The 8,712-nt window shown below is 39.2% G+C and overlaps 1 long non-coding RNA gene across 1 annotated transcript; it reads right to left on the reverse strand.

Annotated features, from left to right (window-relative positions):
- Window positions 1–3,257: 3,257 nt before the first annotated feature.
- Window positions 3,258–8,298, reverse strand: LOC121398217. The gene is made up of 2 exons (XR_005964190.1): window positions 6,930–8,298; window positions 3,258–6,450 (listed from the first exon to the last, which is right to left on the reverse strand). It is a non-coding gene; the product is annotated as an uncharacterized LOC121398217 (long non-coding RNA).
- Between the last annotated feature and the right edge of the window lie 414 nt (window positions 8,299–8,712).

Raw genomic sequence — 8,712 nt, forward strand, 5'->3', positions numbered from 1 at the left:
GCCACTGTGCTGATGAATGTATTCAACGCCAAAAGAAAAAAAAAACATGAAGTTTTGTGAGTCACAGCCCCTGCCCCCTTCACACAGTGAGAAGTGCCTTTTTTTTTATATTCCAAGTAAACACAATAGGGGGAGATTGTTTGCAAGTGAAAAGAGGAAAAAAAAACTAATTTGAGATCCCAATTTGAGCTAAATAATTACAGAACAGAAATAGCTGAAATTCCACATTTATATTGTATTACATTGCCATGTTTGATGGTCATCAGAAATGTATTTTCACTGTTTTATATTTATTGTTGTAAATCATTTCATCATGCAATATTGTATCTAGGGTTGCCCCCTGGCCGGTAAAAATAATGGTTGATCCCAATGTTATTAATCGGGAATAAAGATAAGTATATAGGAAGGCCAGTGATATGACCCCAATGTTATTAATAGGGAATAAAAATAAATATATAGGAAGACCAGTGATACGACCCCAATGTTATTAATTGGGAATAAAGATAAATATATAGGAAGGCTGGTATTATTTTTTCCAGGCAACCCTAATTGTGTCTGAAAATAATCTTTCATTTTTTTCCCATTGTTTCATGGCACAAAGTAACTCCATATATAACAGATACTGGATTTTATCCAAATCTTTTTCTATTAAAAGGTATTATAGATGTACCCAGGGTGAAGCTAATTCAAACCGATTTCATAATACCTACATCACAATAGCAAAAAGGGTGGGGGGGAAGACATTCCAAGGAATTTTTTGGGGGAAAAAAACCATCTCTAAAGTCATTGTTTTCTCTTTAGAAATCAGCAAACAGAGAGAAAGCATTAATTAGATTATGTTAATTTTGTTGAATGAAAGCATTCATGTATTAGGAGGCGGGAGGGTTTTTTTTTTTTTTTTGGGAAGGTCAATTTACATGTGGCAAAATAAATAATGATTATGGGGGAAGCCTGAACTCTGGAACATTCCTAAACCCAGATAATATATATATATATTTATTATTGTTTTATTTACATTTATTTATATAGCGCCAGCATATTTCGCAGCGCTATAAAATAAATGTGTTTATACGACTAAATCACATTAATTACATACATAGAACATATGGAGTTACATACATCACAACCAATACTGGTACAAAAGGTGAGGAAGGCCTTGTGTAAAGGAGCTTGCAATCTAAAGGGAAGGGAATAAGACACAAGGTGTGGGAGTGGACATATATATATATATATATTAATTATTTTTATATTAACATTTGTTTATATAGCGCCAGCATATTTCACAGCACTGTAAATTAAATGTGTTTATACAGCTGAATCACATTAATTACATACATAGAACATATGGAGTTAAATTCATCATAACCAATACCGGTACAAAAGGTGAGGAAGGCCCTGTGCAAAGGAGCTTACAATCTAAAGGGAAGGGAATAAGACACAAGGTGTGGGAGTGGGCATATATATATATATATTAATTATTGTTTTATTAACATTTGTTTATATAGCGCCAGCATATTTCACAGCACTGTAAATTAAATGTGTTTATACAGCTGAATCACATTAATTACATACATAGAACATATGGAGTTAAATTCATCACAACCAATACCGGTACAAAAGGTGACGAAGGCCCTGTGCAAAGGAGCTTACAATCTAAAGGGAAGGGAATAAGACACAAGGTGTGGGAGTGAGTATATATATATATATATATATATATATATATATATAAAATGTCTTTAAAGAGACCACTCACGGCAAATTCACAACTTCTAGGCAATGTAGAAAAAAAGGAACTTTATTCGTCCATAGTTACGACGCGTTTCGATTCTCGGAATCGTCATCAGGTTTTCTGAGAATCGAAACGCGTCGTAACTATAGACGAATAAAGTTCCATTTTTTTTCTACATTGCCTAGAAGTTGTTAATTTGTTAATCATGAGTGCCCTCTTTAATATTGGTGACGGAAGGAATGGTGAGTGCCGATGAGACTATATATATATATATATATATATATATATATATATATATATATATTTATATATATTATATATATTTATATATTATATATAGAAGACTTGTTGCTTGTTACTGATCCACATTTAAAACAGGGCAATGGAATTCATTTCTAGCAGCACAAGGTTTGACTAATAAACACTGCATGGAGATAAGTTGACACAAACAGGTTAGGTAAATAAATATGGTTTGGGGGGGGATTAATTCATATGCGCGTCACACTGGGCTGGGTTCATACTGGGAGGTGACTCATGTCCTACAGGTCACAGATTTAGAATTTTACATATAACTGGCAGAGAACTGGAATAGACAGGTACATGCGAGTCAATACTGTGTCAGATACAAAATATTTACTCTACAGTCCATAAACCAGCCCTGGGGGAACTAGTTTCATACCCATTACTGCTTGTTGCAGTTAGAAGTTACTGGGCAAAATCACTGTAGGGCCCACCTAAAATTTGGGAAAAGGAGATTTGTCATAAACATATGGTGAAGCTGTACCTCCTGAGCCACCCAGGGTCTGTTCCCTCTCCCAGTGGTTGGGAAGGCTGAATATAAGATATTAAGAATGATATAGTATTTATTGCTTGACAGATCAAAGCTGCTGAAAGCTGAATAATGAATACATTTAACATTTCACTCTTCATCTGTTCTGCACAAGGCGGAGGTTCCAAAGTTTGGGAGGTTCAATGACACAGATACAGACAATTCATTAATTTAGGGCCAGGATTTTTATACCTGCCTAATTGATATGTGACCATTTCCCAAAGATTATCATTTACGACACAATACCAACTACAAAATTGCAGGAGTGATTGATAGGGGTGTAACTACAGAGGAAGCTGACCCTGCGGCTGCAGGGTGGGGGGCAGGATTAAGGGCAGAGACACACGCTCAGATTTGGGGAGATTTAGTCGCCCGACAATAAATCGGCTTTTCTTCAGGGCGACTAATCTCCCTGAACTGCCTCCTGCCGGCTAGAATTTAAATCTCAGGCGGGATGGCACTTGGATCGCTTAGTTTTCCGAAGTCACCTGAAGTTTCCACTATCGGATGACTTCGGAAAACTTAGTGCACCAATTGCCATCCTGCCGGCGATTTGCATTCTAGCCAGTGTGAGGCAGTTCAGGGAGATTAGTCGATCCGAAGAAGAGGAGATTTGTCGCCGGGCGAATAAATCTCCCCAAATCTAATAGGGAGCCCCATGAGACCCTAATAAATGAGCAATATCAAGATGTATTGGTAAAAAAAAAAACATATCTCTGGATATGTTAAGGCCCTAAAATTAATTTGTGGTGGAGCCCAGGAACATCTAGCTATGCCACTGATTGACATGATCACCTGTCCTTGTGAACTAAAATATATTGGTAAAACCAAACTTTGAGACCGAGGATTGGGGAACTCATCTCTAACATCAAAGATGACCCTTATAGTACTTATTCCAAGAGAAAAAAGACCAAGAGACTGACCCCTGTGAGCAAACACTTTTATTGTGCATATAACTGGGATCCTATGGGACTGAAAGTAGCAGTTGTTGAAAGAGTTAACTTAGGGATCAGAAGGGGTGACTGACAAAATTCTCCTCTCTACCAGGGAAGCAGATCTATTCATTGAACACATGAATTAAAGGAGAGTCTCTCATTATATACCTACATATAATAGGCATAGAGGAATGTAATGGCTATTTGTCCACCCCCTTTTCTTTTATGCATAATCATTTACAATGTAGACTTTAGGATAACTGCACCATTTGGTTACATTTCCTTTGTTGTACAATGGAGATTGATACAGTTACCTGGATACTTTGATAGACACCGACACAGTGGAGTTAAATGCCCCTGCCCACACTTTGATGTCACAATGCAGGGGTGTGGGGAGGTGTTTAAATTTCAAAACAAAATTTTAAAATGAATCAAGACTGAAGGTGCTGAGCTAACTCTCTATTTTATACACATTTTGAAGTGGTACCATTACTGAAGGTTTTGTTTGCCTTTCCCTGGATTATGTTTAAACATGATGGACTGGTGTTCTCCCCCCCCCCCCGACGTTGCTCTAAACCAGTGATCCTCAACCAGTAGCTTGCAAGTAACATGTTGTTTACCAACCCCTTGGATATTACTCCCAGTGGCATCAAAGCAGGTGCTTATTTTTTAATTCCTGGCTTGGGGGCAGGCACGGGCCAAAGGCCCAAGGCAACCAGGCCGGCCACTTCACACCCTAGCCGGCATGCTAATGAGTGTGCATGCACATGTGTCCGCGAGCATGCACGCATCCACGCCGGTGAGTTTGTGCATGCGTGCACAATATAACTTCGTTGAGGGAGGGGGAGAGTAGAGCACGCAAAGAGCAAGCAAAGAGGTGAGCTGACACCGAACAAGGGTCCAGACCAGGGGTAGATGAGAGAAGAGGTATGTGCTTGGCGTCCCCACTTCGTTGCGCCCTAGGCACATGCCTCTTCAGCCTACCCCTAGTTCCGGCCCTGCTTGGAGGCAAGTTTTAGTTGCATAAAGACCAGGTGTAATGCCAAAGCGAGCCTCCTGTAGGCTGTCAGTCCATATAGTCATTCACAGTCATTCACAGCCCTTACACTTTTGTATTGTATTTGTGTTGTTCTCCAAGACTTTTTTACATTTAAATGTGTCTCACGAGTAAAAAAGGTTGGGGACCCCTGCTCTAAACCCATCACTGACAAGAAAATCATACAGCAGCGAAGGTGTCAATGCTCCAGCCATACAGGACGTCCAATTTAGCATTTCAATAGTCGCATTCTCAGAGGTTTATTTCAGAAAGAACTTTTCAGATTCATTGCAAATATCTGAATTTATTACAATATCTCACGTGCACGTACCGTAAAACCACAGGTCCAGAATTCAACAGTTTTAATAAAAAATTGCAGCTGCCTGCACCAAGCTCTATCAGCATGCAGACAGCCGGTCAGACTCACTTTCATGATTTTTTTTTTATTTTCCAAAGTAGTCTGATTTTTATAAGTGATCAGGGGAAACTGTAAACTGCCTACATTCTATACATGATTCATCCTATTCAGTGTCTTTATAGCTTAGCCCTGCAGGGAAAGAATGTGGCAAAAAAGTGTAAAATGTTATGACGGAAGAGAAACTTTTTTTATTGTACTGTATATGAATTGAACCATTTTGGCGCCAGATTGTCTGAAATCGTCTGCGTCACTCTGTCTGCAAAGGAACTGGAAGATACTTGTCCAGTGAGAATACTGGGAATTGTAGTTTGCTTCGATATTTCAACTAGGGATGCACCGAATCCAATATTTGGGATTAGGCTGAATCCCCGAATCCTTTGTGAAAGATGTGTCCGAATACCGAACCGACTCCTAATTTGTATATGCAAATTACTGGAGGGAAAGGAAAAAATATTTTACTACTGTTTTGTGACGAAAAGTCTTGTGATTTTCCTTCCCACCCCTAATTTGCATATGTGGATTTAGTTCAGCCATACACGAGGATTTCGACTTAATCCGAATCCTGTTGAAAAAGGCAGAATCCTGGTTGAATCCCGAATTGAATACTGGATTCAGTGCATCCCTAATATCAGCCAAATATGTTTCTATGTGGCCTTCTCCTCTTTGCACTCTTTTCACCAATAGTGCCCCCTTTATTCGTTTGGGTTGAGCCAGAGTTACCACTAGGTTCCTGAGTATGAAAGGACAAGGAGGAAGCCATCATGAAAAAACAGGGTGGAAAGTTTGGACAGGAAGTAATCAAACAGATCCCAAAAAAAGACAGTGGTTGGGGGCAGCAAACCTTCAAGAAAACAGGAATATATGGGTTATCTTAGCATTTTGGTGCTACGACAAGATATGATGACATTTCACAATGTGTGAGGATCTGGGAGCCGTGTTGGCCTGCATAGGATGCTGGGAGTAGTGAGAACCCATTAGCTGCTCTGATTGCTCCAATACTGTAAATCCCAGGATGTTGATTCAGACTGGCACTTGGTTTGAAAATATTCAGTTCTGCATTCCTCAAAGCCACCCATTTGTAGCAGGAAATTGTATAAATTACAGGTAACGTATTTTCTGTCTGTCGGCACATTTTATGGATGTTCACTCTGAACAAGGAACTACAGTATATTCTATAGAGACTCTCGATCAAGAGAAAGTTATAAAGCAAGATTAAACAGCTTGCATTAGTCTGTCTCACTATGACCCCTCATCCATCCCCACAGAAAATAGATGCACTTCATGTATTTTTCTTTTGTGCAGATAGGATGTTCATTCTATTAGATCTGTCTTTAGGAGGTCCAAGTAAACACAATAACACAGGGTTGCTCTGGGGCCTGGCAGGTAGAATGTTTATATCGAAAATGTAGGGCAGCATGGCAACGGTGGATCAAGAAGTTGATGACAAGATGTTACAGTAGAGAAGAGTAAAACAAGGGCATCAGCCGTTGACAGTCAGACAAGCTGGAGACAGTAGAACAAAATGGGAATTATAGAACAAAATACAGACAGTAGAACAAAATGGGAATTATAGAACAAAATACAGACAGTAGAACAAAATGAAGACATTAGGACAAGGTAGAGACAGTATGACAGGATGAACAGAGTAGGGCAAAATGATGACAGTTACGGCAAGACGGAAACAGCATGGCAAATTTATAGATAGGAGGACAAGATGGTGACAGTAGGACAAAATAACCACACTAACATTTCATAATGGTGCATTTCACTCCCCCAGCAGTGAATCTAATTGGCCATAATTATGGGTATTAGTGAGTTGGCTCTGTCTACACAATAGATCCGAAACTACGTTTGAGTATATAACAGTATCTCAACTTTGTTCACCAAGACGTTGTTGGACAACAACTAGTATTATTTGAGTCACATTTTAGTAAAATGCTAGAAGTTGTAGATCAGCAATATTTGGGGTGCTATATACTTACATTTTTTAGACACAGAGATTTCCTACTCTGTGCAAAGAGGGGCAAAAACACTTTGCTCACAAAACACAGGTTGGAGATAGCTACACCAGATGAGGGACCATTGAGGATCTACCGCAAAGGAACGTCCACTAGTGAAGTACCAAGGGACCCTCATCCTTCTAGGAGATCACTGAGCGCTAAAAACAAAATGACTGGTGGTAGAAGGGTAGTATCCTTGTGATTCATATCTGTTTTTACCCCTAAAATGTTAATTTCTATATCCTACAGCATTACTAATATTCAGTAGATGTAGATGGTGGAGATTGTAAGAAAGTGGGTAGAAGTGTGTTGAAGAGGGAAAGTAGTTTCTGAGAAAGGAGAACATAGTTGTTGGAGACAGAAAGTAGAGTCCTATTGATCCACTGCAGCCCCAGAGAAACCCTAGAAGAGAGATATCGTATTGAGGCTGAGACAGCAAGTCACAATCTTGTACAATATAAGGGACTGGAAATCAAACAATTCTTTTGGTTCCCTGTATTCGAATGGCACATCATTTCCAGTGTTAATTGTCCATTATGAAATTTAAACTATTTTGTTTCTAAGTTCACCAATTCCAGTTACTGGTCATTGTTTGAAAGAAAAAGTGTCTACGTAAAATTCAACAAATATAACAATTCACATTTAATAAATCTGCTTTCTGGTTGATGGGGCTAAGAATTTTAAATGTAAGGATGCAGAGCAATAATAGGAAATATTTTTGCTATTTCTAAACAAGGCATAATTTGCATAGGTCACTTACGTCTACATGCAACGAATAATCTGTATTTGTAGCTGGACCTTTGGTGTTGCTGAAAAAAAACAACAACACAGTATAAATAATTGAATATATTTAGTCGCAAAAAATGTTTTTTTCTATACCTCCCACAACAATGTTCTTTTAGAAGTCAGTACATGCAATCCAGCCCAGAGAGGAATATTGTAGAAAAAATCTAAATGGATAATGGTCAGCATTGTTGGGAGCTGGGTATAATCTTACCCGAGGAGTCTTTATTGCAGACTGATTAGAATTTCTAATTTATGGGAAAAGTATGCATGCTAATCCACCTCCGAAAGGACTGTGTGGGGGTCTATGTTAATAGCCTGTCTCTTATTATGTGCAGTAAGTAAAGTGTACTTGTACAGCTCTCAGGGATCGGTTTAGGGGTAAAGTATGAAAGACTGCCCATGGGACACTCAGAGAGCAACAGTTCTATGTAGGATGATTGTGGAATGCACAATAATGCAAATAAATAGTTTTTAAATGCCCAGTTAGCACAGCAGCACCTGTAATAGCGGGATAATAGTCTCTGGGAAGGGAGTGTGACTGTGGGATAGCAGATATAGTAGGGAGAGATGGTGCCTATAGTAACAGTGGGATAATAGTCTCTGGGAAGGGAGTGTGACTGTGGGATAACAGGTATAGTAGGGAGAGATGGTGCCTATAGTAACAGTGGGATAATAGTCTCTGGGAAGGGAGTGTGACTGTGGGATACAGGTATAGTAGGGAGAGATGTGCCTATAGTAACAGTGGATAATAGTCTCTGGAAGGGAGTGTGACTGTGGATAGCAGGTATAGTAGGGAGAGATGGTGCTATAGTTAATCAAGGTGTGGATAATAGTCTCTAAGGTAACAGTGGGATAATATAGTCTCTGGCGAAGGGAAGTGTGGACTGTGGGATAGCAGGTATAGTAGGGAGAGATGGTGCCTATAGTAACAGTGGATAATAGTCTCTGGGAAGGGAGTGTGACTGTGGGATAGCAGGTA

This window comes from Xenopus laevis, chromosome 9_10L (genome assembly GCF_017654675.1).
Source record: "Xenopus laevis strain J_2021 chromosome 9_10L, Xenopus_laevis_v10.1, whole genome shotgun sequence".
In the NCBI taxonomy this organism is placed as follows: Eukaryota; Metazoa; Chordata; class Amphibia; order Anura; family Pipidae; genus Xenopus; species Xenopus laevis.